The sequence below is a fragment of the Eucyclogobius newberryi genome, unplaced genomic scaffold (assembly GCF_026437365.1).
Source record: "Eucyclogobius newberryi isolate DKJ021-1_F unplaced genomic scaffold, fEucNew1.0.hap1 SCAF_1, whole genome shotgun sequence".
NCBI classification, from domain to species: Eukaryota; Metazoa; Chordata; class Actinopteri; order Gobiiformes; family Gobiidae; genus Eucyclogobius; species Eucyclogobius newberryi.
In genome coordinates, this window is record NW_027315723.1 from 1110142 (window position 1) to 1123678 (window position 13537).

Consider the following 13537-nt stretch of genomic DNA (forward strand, 5'->3'; position numbering starts at 1 on the left):
GCAAGAGTGAGATGAAGGACATGTGACCTGCAGGAGTGAGATGAACGACATGTGACCTGCAGGAATGAGATGAAGGACATGTGACCTGCAGGAATGAGATGAAGGACATGTGACCTGCAGGAGTGAGATGAAGGACATGTGACCTGCAGGAGTGAGATGAAGGACATGTGACCTGCAGGAGTGAGATGAATGACATGTGACCTGCAGGAGTGAGATGACAGACATGTGACCTGCAGGAGTGAGATGACAGACATGTGACCTGCAGGAGTGAGATGAAGGACATGTGACCTGCAGGAGTGAGATGAAGGACATGAGACCTGCAGGAGTGAGATCAAGGACATGTGACCTGCAGGAGTGAGATGAAGGACATGTGACCTGCAGGAGTGAGATCAAGGACATGTGACCTGCAGGAGTGAGATGAAGGACATGTGACCTGCAGGAGTGAGATGAAGGACATGAGACCTGCAGGAGTGAGATCAAGGACATGTGACCTGCAGGAGTGAGATGACAGACATGTGACCTGCAGGAGTGAGATGAAGGACATGTGACCTGCAGGAGTGAGATGAAGGACATGTGACCTGCAGGAGTGAGATGAAGGACATGTGACCTGCAGGAGTGAGATGAAGGACATGTGACCTGCAGGAGTGAGATGAAGGACATGTGACCTGCAGGAGTGAGATGACAGACATGTGACCTGCAGGAGTGAGATGAAAGACATGTGACCTGCAGGAGTGAGATGAAGGACATGTAACCTGCAGGAGTGGGATGAAGGACATGTGACCTGCAGGAGTGAGATGAAGGACATGTGACCTGCAGGAGTGAGATGACAGACATGTGACCTGCAGGAGTGAGATGAAAGACATGTGACCTGCAGGAGTGAGATCAAGGACATGTGACCTGCAGGAGTGAGATGAAGGACATGTGACCAGCAGGAGTGAGATGAAGGACATGTGACCTGCAGGAGTGGGATGAAGGACATGTGACCTGCAGGAGTGAGATGAAGGACATGTGACCTGCAGGAGTGAGATGACAGACATGTGACCTGCAGGAGTGAGATGAAGGACATGTGACCTGCAGGAGTGAGAGGAAGGACATGTGACCTGCAGGAGTGAGATGAAGGACATGTGACCTGCAGGAGTGAGATGAACGACATGTGACCTGCAGGAGTGAGATGAAGGACATGTGACCTGCAGGAGTGAGATGAAGGACATGTGACCTGCAAGAGTGAGATGAAGGACATGTGACCTGCAGGAGTGAGATGAACGACATGTGACCTGCAGGAATGAGATGAAGGACATGTGACCTGCAGGAGTGAGAGGAAGGACATGTGACCTGCAGGAGTGAGATGAAGGACATGTGACCTGCAGGAGTGAGATGAAGGACATGTGACCTGCAAGAGTGAGATGAAGGACATGTGACCTGCAGGAGTGAGATGAAGGACATGTGACCTGCAGGAGTGAGATGAATGACATGTGACCTGCAGGAGTGAGATGACAGACATGTGACCTGCAGGAGTGAGATGACAGACATGTGACCTGCAGGAGTGAGATGAAGGACATGTGACCTGCAGGAGTGAGATGACAGACATGTGACCTGCAGGAGTGAGATGACAGACATGTGACCTGCAGGAGTGAGATGAAGGACATGTGACCTGCAGGAGTGAGATGACAGACATGTGACCTGCAGGAGTGAGATGAAGGACATGTGACCTGCAGGAGTGAGATGAAGGACATGTGACCTGCAGGAGTGAGATGAAGGACATGTGACAAGCAGGAGTGAGATGAAGGACATGTGACCTGCAGGAGTGAGATGACAGACATGTGACCTGCAGGAGTGAGATGACAGACATGTGACCTGCAGGAGTGAGATGAAGGACATGTGACCTGCAGGAGTGAGATGAAGGACATGTGACCTGCAGGAGTGAGATGAACGACATGTGACCTGCAGGAATGAGATGAAGGACATGTGACCTGCAGGAGTGAGATGAAGGACATTTGACCTGCAGGAGTGAGATGAACGACATGTGACCTGCAGGAATGAGATGAAGGACATGTGACCTGCAGGAGTGAGATGAAGGACATGTGACCTGCAGGAGTGAGATGACAGACATGTGACCTGCAGGAGTGAGATGAAGGACATGTGACCTGCAGGAGTGAGATGAACGACATGTGACCTTCAGGAATGAGATGAAGGACATGTGACCTGCAGGAATGAGATGAAGGACATGTGACCTGCAGGAGTGAGATGAAGGACATGTGACCTGCAGGAGTGAGATGACAGACATGTGACCTGCAGGAGTGAGATGACAGACATGTGACCTGCAGGAGTGAGATGAAGGACATGTGACCTGCAGGAGTGAGATGACAGACAGGTGACCTGCAGGAGTGAGATGAAGGACATGTGACCTGCAGGAGTGAGATGACAGACATGTGACCTGCAGGAGTGAGATGAAGGACATGTGACCTGCAGGAGTGAGATGACAGACATGTGACCTGCAGGAGTGAGATGAAGGACATGTGACCTGCAGGAGTGAGATGAAGGACATGTGACCTGCAGGAGTGAGATGAAGGACATGTGACCTGCAGGAGTGAGATGAAGGACATGTGACCTGCAGGAGTGAGATGACAGACATGTGACCTGCAGGAGTGAGATGGACATGTGACCTGCAGGAGTGAGATGAAGGACATGTGACCTGCAGGAGTGAGATGAAGGACATGTGACCTGCAGAAGTGAGATGGACATGTGACCTGCAGGAGTGAGATGGACATGTGACCTGCAGGAGTGAGATGAAGGACATGTGACCTACAGGAGTGAGATGACAGACATGTGACCTGCAGGAGTGAGATGAAGGACATGTGACCTGCAGGAGTGAGATGAAGGACATGTGACCTGCAGGAGTGAGATGAAGGACATGTGACCTGCAGGAGTGAGATGACAGACATGTGACCTGCAGGAGTGAGATGAAGGACATGTGACCTGCAGGAGTGAGATGAACGACATGTGACCTGCAGGAATGAGATGAAGGACATGTGACCTGCAGGAGTGAGATGAACGACATGTGACCTGCAGGAATGAGATGAAGGACATGTGACCTGCAGGAGTGAGATGACAGACATGTGACCTGCAGGAATGAGATGAAGGACATGTGACCTCTAAGAGTGAGATGAAGGACATGTGACCTGCAGGAGTGAGATGAACGACATGTGACCTGCAGGAGTGAGATGAACGACATGTGACCTGCAGGAATGAGATGACAGACATGTGACCTGCAGGAGTGAGATGACAGACATGTGACCTGCAGGAATGAGATGAAGGACATGTGACCTGCAGGAGTGAGATGAAGAACATGTGACCTGCAGGAGTGAGATGACAGACATGTGACCTGCAGGAGTGAGATGAAGGACATGTGACCTGCAGGAGTGAGATGACAGACATGTGACCTGCAGGAGTGAGATGAAGGACATGTGACCTGCAGGAGTGAGATGAAGGACATGTGACCTGCAGGAATGAGATGAAGGACATGTGACCTGCAGGAGTGAGATGAAGAACATGTCACCTGCAGGAGTGAGATGAAGGACATGTGACCTGCAGGAGTGAGATGACAGACATGTGACCTGCAGGAGTGAGATGAAGGACATGTGACCTGCAGGAGTGAGAGGAAGGACATGTGACCTGCAGGAGTGAGATGAAGGACATGTGACCTGCAGGAGTGAGATGAACGACATGTGACCTGCAGGAATGAGATGAAGGACATGTGACCTGCAGGAGTGAGATGAACGACATGTGACCTGCAGGAGTGAGATGAAGGACATGTGACCTGCAGGAGTGAGATGAAGGACATGTGACCTGCAGGAGTGAGATGAACGACATGTGACCTGCAGGAATGAGATGAAGGACATGTGACCTGCAGGAGTGAGAGGAAGGACATGTGACCTGCAGGAGTGAGATGAAGGACATGTGACCTGCAGGAGTGAGATGAAGGACATGTGACCTGCAAGAGTGAGATGAAGGACATGTGACCTGCAGGAGTGAGATGAACGACATGTGACCTGCAGGAATGAGATGAAGGACATGTGACCTGCAGGAGTGAGATGAATGACATGTGACCTGCAGGAGTGAGATGACAGACATGTGACCTGCAGGAGTGAGATGACAGACATGTGACCTGCAGGAGTGAGATGAAGGACATGTGACCTGCAGGAGTGAGATGACAGACATGTGACCTGCAGGAGTGAGATGACAGACATGTGACCTGCAGGAGTGAGATGAAGGACATGTGACCTGCAGGAGTGAGATGACAGACATGTGACCTGCAGGAGTGAGATGAAGGACATGTGACCTGCAGGAGTGAGATGAAGGACATGTGACCTGCAGGAGTGAGATGAAGGACATGTGACCTGCAGGAGTGAGATGAAGGACATGTGACCTGCAGGAGTGAGATGACAGACATGTGACCTGCAGGAGTGAGATGACAGACATGTGACCTGCAGGAGTGAGATGAAGGACATGTGACCTGCAGGAGTGAGATGACAGACATGTGACCTGCAGGAGTGAGATGAAGGACATGTGACCTGCAGGAGTGAGATGAAGGACATGTGACCTGCAGGAGTGAGATGAACGACATGTGACCTACAGGAATGAGATGAAGGACATGTGACCTGCAGGAGTGAGATGAAGGACATGTGACCTGCAGGAGTGAGATGACAGATATGTGACCTGCAGGAGTGAGATGAAGGACATGTGACCTGCAGGAGTGAGATGAACGACATGTGACCTTCAGGAATGAGATGAAGGACATGTGACCTGCAGGAATGAGATGAAGGACATGTGACCTGCAGGAGTGAGATGAACGACATGTGACCTGCAGGAGTGAGATGACAGACATGTGACCTGCAGGAGTGAGATGACAGACATGTGACCTGCAGGAGTGAGATGAAGGACATGTGACCTGCAGGAGTGAGATGAAGGACATGTGACCTGCAGGAGTGAGATGAAGGACATGTGACCTGCAGGAGTGAGATGAAGGACATGTGACCTGCAGGAGTGAGATGACAGACATGTGACCTGCAGGAGTGAGATGAAGGACATGTGACCTGCAGGAGTGAGATGAAGGACATGTGACCTGCAGGAGTGAGATGAAGGACATGTGACCTGCAGGAGTGAGATGACAGACATGTGACCTGCAGGAGTGAGATGAAGGACATGTGACCTGCAGGAGTGAGATGAAGGACATGTGACCTGCAGGAGTGAGATGAAGGACATGTGACCTGCAGGAGTGAGATGGACATGTGACCTGCAGGAGTGAGATGGACATGTGACCTGCAGGAGTGAGATGAAGGACATGTGACCTGCAGGAGTGAGATGACAGACATGTGACCTGCAGGAGTGAGATGAAGGACATGTGACCTGCAGGAGTGAGATGAAGGACATGTGACCTGCAGGAGTGAGATGAAGGACATGTGACCTGCAGGAGTGAGATGAAGGACATGTGACCTGCAGGAGTGAGATGACAGACATGTGACCTGCAGGAGTGAGATGAAGGACATGTGACCTGCAGGAGTGAGAGGAAGGACATGTGACCTGCAGGAGTGAGATGAAGGACATGTGACCTGCAGGAGTGAGATGAACGACATGTGACCTGCAGGAATGAGATGAAGGACATGTGACCTGCAGGAGTGAGATGAAGGACATGTGACCTGCATGAGTGAGATGAACGACATGTGACCTGCAGGAATGAGATGAAGGACATGTGACCTGCAGGAGTGAGATGAAGGACATGTGACCTCTAAGAGTGAGATGAAGGACATGTGACCTGCAGGAGTGAGATGAAGGACATGTGACCTGCAGGAATGAGATGAAGGACATGTGACCTGCAGGAGTGAGATGAATGACATGTGACCTGCAGGAGTGAGATGACAGACATGTGACCTGCAGGAGTGAGATGACAGACATGTGACCTGCAGGAGTGAGATGACAGACATGTGACCTGCAGGAGTGAGATGAAGGACATGTGACCTGCAGGAGTGAGATGAAGGACATGTGACCTGCAGGAGTGAGATGACAGACATGTGACCTGCAGGAGTGAGATGAAGGACATGTGCCCTGCAGGAGTGAGATCAAGGACATGTGACCTGCAGGAGTGAGATGACAGACATGTGACCTGCAGGAGTGAGATGAAGGACATGTGACCTGCAGTAATGAGATTAAGGACATGTGACCTGCAGGAGTGAGATGAAGGACATTTGGCCTGCAGGAATGAGATGACAGACATGTGACCTGCAGGAGTGAGATGACAGACATGTGACCTGCAGGAGTGAGATGAAGGACATGTGACCTGCAGAAGTGAGATGACAGACATGTGACCTGCAGGAGTGAGATGAAGGACATGTGACCTGATGAAGGACATGTGACCTGCAGGAGTGAGATGACAGACATGTGACCTGCAGGAGTGAGATGAAGGACATGTGACCTGCAGGAGTGAGATGAAGGACATGTGACCTGCAGGAATGAGATGAAGGACATGTGACCTGCAGGAGTGGGATGAAGGACATGTGACCTGCAGGAGTGAGATGACAGACATGTGACCTGCAGGAGTGAGATGAAGGACATGTGACCTGAAGGAGTGAGATGAAGGACATGTGACCTGCAGGAGTGAGATGAAGGACATGTGACCTGCAGGAGTGAGATGACAGACATGTGACCTGCAAGAGTGAGATGAAGGACATGTGACCTGCAGGATTGAGATGAAGGACATGTGACCTGCAGGAGTGAGATGAAGGACATGTGACCTGAAGGAGTGAGATGAAGGAAATGTGACCTGCAGGAGTGAGATGACAGACATGTGACCTGCAGGAGTGAGATGAAGGACATGTGACCTGCAGGAGTGGGATGAAGGACATGTGACCTGCAGGAGTGAGATGAAGGACATGTGACCTGCAGGAGTGAGATGAAGGACATGTGACCTGCAGGAGTGAGATGAAGGATATGTGACCTGCAGGAGTGAGATGAAGGACATGTGACCTGCAGGAGTGAGATGAAGGACATGTGACCTGCAGGAGTGAGATGAAGGACATGTGACCTGCAGTAATGAGATGAAGGACATGTGACCTGCAGGAGTGAGATGACAGACATGTGACCTGCAGGAGTGAGATGAAGGACATGTGACCTGCAGGAGTGAGATGAAGGACATGTGACCTGCAGGAGTGAGATGAACGACATGTGACCTGCAGGAATGAGATGACAGACATGTGACCTGCAGGAGTGAGATGACAGACATGTGACCTGCAGGAGTGAGATGACAGACATGTGACCTGCAGGAGTGAGATGAAGGACATGTGACCTGCAGTAATGAGATTAAGGACATGTGACCTGCAGGAGTGAGATGAAGGACATTTGGCCTGCAGGAATGAGATGACAGACATGTGACCTGCAGGAGTGAGATGACAGACATGTGACCTGCAGGAGTGAGATGAAGGACATGTGACCTGCAGAAGTGAGATGACAGACATGTGACCTGCAGGAGTGAGATGAAGGACATGTGACCTGATGAAGGACATGTGACCTGCAGGAGTGAGATGACAGACATGTGACCTGCAGGAGTGAGATGAAGGACATGTGACCTGCAGGAGTGAGATGAAGGACATGTGACCTGCAGGAATGAGATGAAGGACATGTGACCTGCAGGAGTGGGATGAAGGACATGTGACCTGCAGGAGTGAGATGACAGACATGTGACCTGCAGGAGTGAGATGAAGGACATGTGACCTGAAGGAGTGAGATGAAGGACATGTGACCTGCAGGAGTGAGATGAAGGACATGTGACCTGCAGGAGTGAGATGACAGACATGTGACCTGCAAGAGTGAGATGAAGGACATGTGACCTGCAGGATTGAGATGAAGGACATGTGACCTGCAGGAGTGAGATGAAGGACATGTGACCTGAAGGAGTGAGATGAAGGAAATGTGACCTGCAGGAGTGAGATGACAGACATGTGACCTGCAGGAGTGAGATGAAGGACATGTGACCTGCAGGAGTGGGATGAAGGACATGTGACCTGCAGGAGTGAGATGAAGGACATGTGACCTGCAGGAGTGAGATGAAGGACATGTGACCTGCAGGAGTGAGATGAAGGATATGTGACCTGCAGGAGTGAGATGAAGGACATGTGACCTGCAGGAGTGAGATGAAGGACATGTGACCTGCAGGAGTGAGATGAAGGACATGTGACCTGCAGTAATGAGATGAAGGACATGTGACCTGCAGGAGTGAGATGACAGACATGTGACCTGCAGGAGTGAGATGAAGGACATGTGACCTGCAGGAGTGAGATGAAGGACATGTGACCTGCAGGAGTGAGATGAACGACATGTGACCTGCAGGAATGAGATGACAGACATGTGACCTGCAGGAGTGAGATGACAGACATGTGACCTGCAGGAGTGAGATGAAGGACATGTGACCTGCAGAAGTGAGATGACAGACATGTGACCTGCAGGAGTGAGATGAAGGACATGTGACCTGCAGGAGTGAGATCAAGGACATGTGACCTGCAGGAGTGAGATGAAGGACATGTGACCTGCAGGAGTGAGATGAAGGACATGAGACCTGCAGGAGTGAGATCAAGGACATGTGACCTGCAGGAGTGGGATGAAGGACATGTGACCTGCAGGAGTGAGATGAAGGACATGTGACCTGCAGGAGTGAGATGACAGACATGTGACCTGCAGGAGTGAGATGAAGGACATGTGACCTGCAGGAGTGAGATGACAGACATGTGACCTGCAGGAGTGAGATGAAGGACATGTGACCTGCAGGAGTGAGATGAAGGAAGTGTGACCTGCAGGAGTGGGATGAAGGACATGTGACCTGCAGGAGTGAGATGAAGGACATGAGACCTGCAGGAGTGAGATCAAGGACATGTGACCTGCAGGAGTGAGATGAAGGACATGTGACCTGCAGGAGTGAGATGAAGGACATGTGACCTGCAGGAGTGAGATGACAGACATGTGACCTGCAGGAGTGAGATGAAGGACATGTGACCTGCAGGAGTGAGATCAAGGACATGTGAATTGCAGGAGTGAGATGAAGGACATGTGACCTGCAGGAGTGAGATGACAGACATGTGACCTGCAGGAATGAGATGAAGGACATGTGACCTGCAGGAGTGAGATGACGGACATGTGACCTGCAGGAGTGAGATGAAGGACATGTGACCTGCAGGAGTGAGATGAAGGACATGTGACCTGCAGGAGTGAGATGAAGGACATGTGACCTGCAGGAGTGAGATGACAGACATGTGACCTGCAGGAGTGAGATGAAGGACATGTGACCTGCAGGAGTGAGATGAAGGACATGAGACCTGCAGGAGTTAGATGAAGGACATGTGACCTGCAGGAGTGAGATGAAGGACATGTGACCTGCAGGAGTGAGATCAAGGACATGTGACCTGCAGGAGTGAGATGAAGGACATGTGACCTGCAGGAGTGAGATGAAGGACATGTGACCTGCAGGAGTGGGATGAAGGACATGTGACCTGCAGGAGTGAGATGAAGAACATGTGACCTGCAGGAGTAAGAGGAAGGACATGTGACCTGCAGGAGTGAGATGAAGGACATGTGACCTGCAGGAGTGAGATGAACGACATGTGACCTGCAGGAATGAGATGAAGGACATGTGACCTGCAGGAGTGAGATGAACGACATGTGACCTGCAGGAGTGAGATGAAGGACATGTGACCTGCAGGAATGAGATGAAGGACATGTGACCTGCAAGAGTGAGATGAAGGACACGTGACCTGCAGGAGTGAGATGAACGACATGTGACCTGCAGGAGTGAGAGGAAGGACATGTGACCTGCAGGAGTGAGATGAAGGACATGTGACCTGCAGGAGTGAGATGAACGACATGTGACCTGCAAGAGTGAGATGAAGGACATGTGACCTGCAGGAGTGAGATGAACGACATGTGACCTGCAGGAGTGAGAGGAAGGACATGTGACCTGCAGGAGTGAGATGAAGGACATGTGACCTGCAGGAGTGAGATGAACGACATGTGACCTGCAAGAGTGAGATGAAGGACATGTGACCTGCAGGAGTGAGATGAACGACATGTGACCTGCAGGAATGAGATGGAGGACATGTGACCTGCAGGAGAGAGAGGAAGGACATGTGACCTGCAGGAGTGAGGTGAAGGACATGTGACCTGCAGGAGTGAGATGAAGGACATGTGACCTGCAAGAGTGAGATGAAGGACATGTGACCTGCAGGAGTGAGATGAACGACATGTGACCTGCAGGAGTGAGATGACAGACATGTGACCTGCAGGAGTGAGATGAATGACATGTGACCTGCAGGAGTGAGATGACAGACATGTGACCTGCAGGAGTGAGATGACAGACATGTGACCTGCAGGAGTGAGATGAAGTACATGTGACCTGCAGGAGTGAGATGACAGACATGTGACCTGCAGGAGTGAGATGACAGACATGTGACCTGCAGGAGTGAGATGACGGACATGTGACCTGCAGGAGTGAGATGACAGACATGTGACCTGCAGGAGTGAGATGACAGACATGTGACCTGCAGGAGTGAGATGAAGGACATGTGACCTGCAGGAGTGAGATGACAGACATGTGACCTGCAGGAGTGAGATGAAGGACATGTGACCTGCAGGAGTGAGATGAACGACATGTGACCTGCAGGAATGAGATGAAGGACATGTGACCTGCAGGAGTGAGATGAAGGACATGTGACCTGCAGGAGTGAGATGAACGACATGTGACCTGCAGGAATGAGATGAAGGACATGTAACCTGCAGGAGTGAGATGAAGGACATGTGACCTGCAGGAGTGAGATGACAGACATGTAACCTGCAGGAGTGAGATGACAGACATGTGACCTGCAGGAGTGAGATGAAGGACATGTGACCTGCAGGAGTGAGATGACAGACATGTGACCTGCAGGAGTGAGATGAAGGACATGTGACCTGCAGGAGTGAGATGAAGGACATGTGACCTGCAGGAGTGAGATGAAGGACATGTGACCTGCAGGAGTGAGATGAAGGACATGTGACCTGCAGGAGTGAGATGACAGACATGTGACCTGCAGGAGTGAGATGAAGGACATGTGACCTGCAGGAGTGAGAGGAAGGACATGTGACCTGCAGGAGTGAGATGAACGACATGTGACCTGCAGGAGTGAGATGAAGGACATGTGACCTGCAGGAGTGGGATGAAGGACATGTGACCTGCAGGAGTGAGATGAAGAACATGTGACCTGCAGGAGTGAGAGGAAGGACATGTGACCTGCAGGAGTGAGATGAAGGACATGTGACCTGCAGGAGTGAGATGAACGACATGTGACCTGCAGGAATGAGATGAAGGACATGTGACCTGCAGGAGTGAGGTGAAGGACATGTGACCTGCAGGAGTGAGATGAAGGACATGTGACCTGCAAGAGTGAGATGAAGGACATGTGACCTGCAGGAGTGAGATGAACGACATGTGACCTGCAGGAGTGAGATGAACGACATGTGACCTGCAGGAATGAGATGAACGACATGTGACCTGCAGGAATGAGATGAAGGACATGTGACCTGCAAGAGTGAGATGAAGGACATGTGACCTGCAGGAGTGAGATGAACGACATGTGACCTGCAGGAGTGAGATGAAGGACATGTGACCTGCAGGAGTGAGATGAACGACATGTGACCTGCAGGAGTGTGATGAAGGACATGTGACCTGCAGGAGTGAGATGAAGGACTTGTGACCTGCAAGAGTGAGATGAAGGACATGTGACCTGCAGGAGTGAGATGAACGACATGTGACCTGCAGGAGTGAGAGGAAGGACATGTGACCTGCAGGAGTGAGATGAAGGACATGTGACCTGCAGGAGTGAGAGGAAGGACATGTGACCTGCAGGAGTGAGATGAAGGACATGTGACCTGCAGGAGTGAGATGAACGACATGTGACCTGCAGGAATGAGATGAAGGACATGTGACCTGCAGGAGTGAGATGAACGACATGTGACCTGCAGGAGTGAGATGAAGGACATGTGACCTGCAGGAGTGAGATGAAGGACATGTGACCTGCAAGAGTGAGATGAAGGACATGTGACCTGCAGGAGTGAGATGAACGAAATGTGACCTGCAGGAGTGAGAGGAAGGACATGTGACCTGCAGGAGTGAGATGAAGGACATGTGACCTGCAGGAGTGGGATGAAGGACATGTGACCTGCAGGAGTGAGATGAAGGACATGTGACCTGCAGGAGTGAGATGAAGGACATGTGACCTGCAGGAGTGGGATGAAGGACATGTGACCTGCAGGAGTGAGATGAAGGACATGTGACCTGCAGGAGTGAGATGAAGGACATGTGACCTGCAGGAGTGAGATGAAGGACATGTGACCTGCAGGAGTGGGATGAAGGACATGTGACCTGCAGGAGTGAGATGAAGGACATGTGACCTGCAGGAGTGAGATGAAGGACATGTGACCTGCAGGAGTGAGATGAAGGACATGTGACCTGCAGGAGTGAGATGAAGGACATGTGACCTGCAGGAGTGAGATGAAGGACATGTGACCTGCAGGAATGAGATGAAGGACATGTGACCTGCAGGAGTGAGATGAACGACATGTGACCTGCAAGAGTGAGATGAAGGACATGTGACCTGCAGGAGTGAGATGAAGGACATGTGACCTGCAAGAGTGAGATGAAGGACATGTGACCTGCAGGAGTGAGATGATTGACATGTGACCTGCAGGAATGAGATGGAGGACATGTGACCTGCAGGAGTGAGAGGAAGGACATGTGACCTGCAGGAGTGAGGTGAAGGACATGTGACCTGCAGGAGTGAGATGAAGGACATGTGACCTGCAAGAGTGAGATGAAGGACATGTGACCTGCAGGAGTGAGATGAACGACATGTGACCTGCAGGAATGAGATGAAGGACATGTGACCTGCAGGAATGAGATGAAGGACATGTGACCTGCAGGAGTGAGATGAATGACATGTGACCTGCAGGAGTGAGATGACAGACATGTGACCTGCAGGAGTGAGATGACAGACATGTGACCTGCAGGAGTGAGATGAAGGACATGTGACCTGCAGGAGTGAGATGACAGACATGTGACCTGCAGGAGTGAGATGACAGACATGTGACCTGCAGGAGTGAGATGAAGGACATGTGACCTGCAGGAGTGAGATGACAGACATGTGACCTGCAGGAGTGAGATGACAGACATGTGACCTGCAGGAGTGAGATGAAGGACATGTGACCTGCAGGAGTGAGATGACAGACATGTGACCTGCAGGAGTGAGATGAAGGACATGTGACCTGCAGGAGTGAGATGAACGACATGTGACCTGCAGGAATGAGATGAAGGACATGTGACCTGCAGGAGTGAGATGAAGGACATGTGACCTGCAGGAGTGAGATGAACGACATGTGACCTGCAGGAATGAGATGAAGGACATGTGACCTGCAGGAGTGAGATGAAGGACATGTGACCTGCAGGAGTGAGATGACAGACATGTGACCT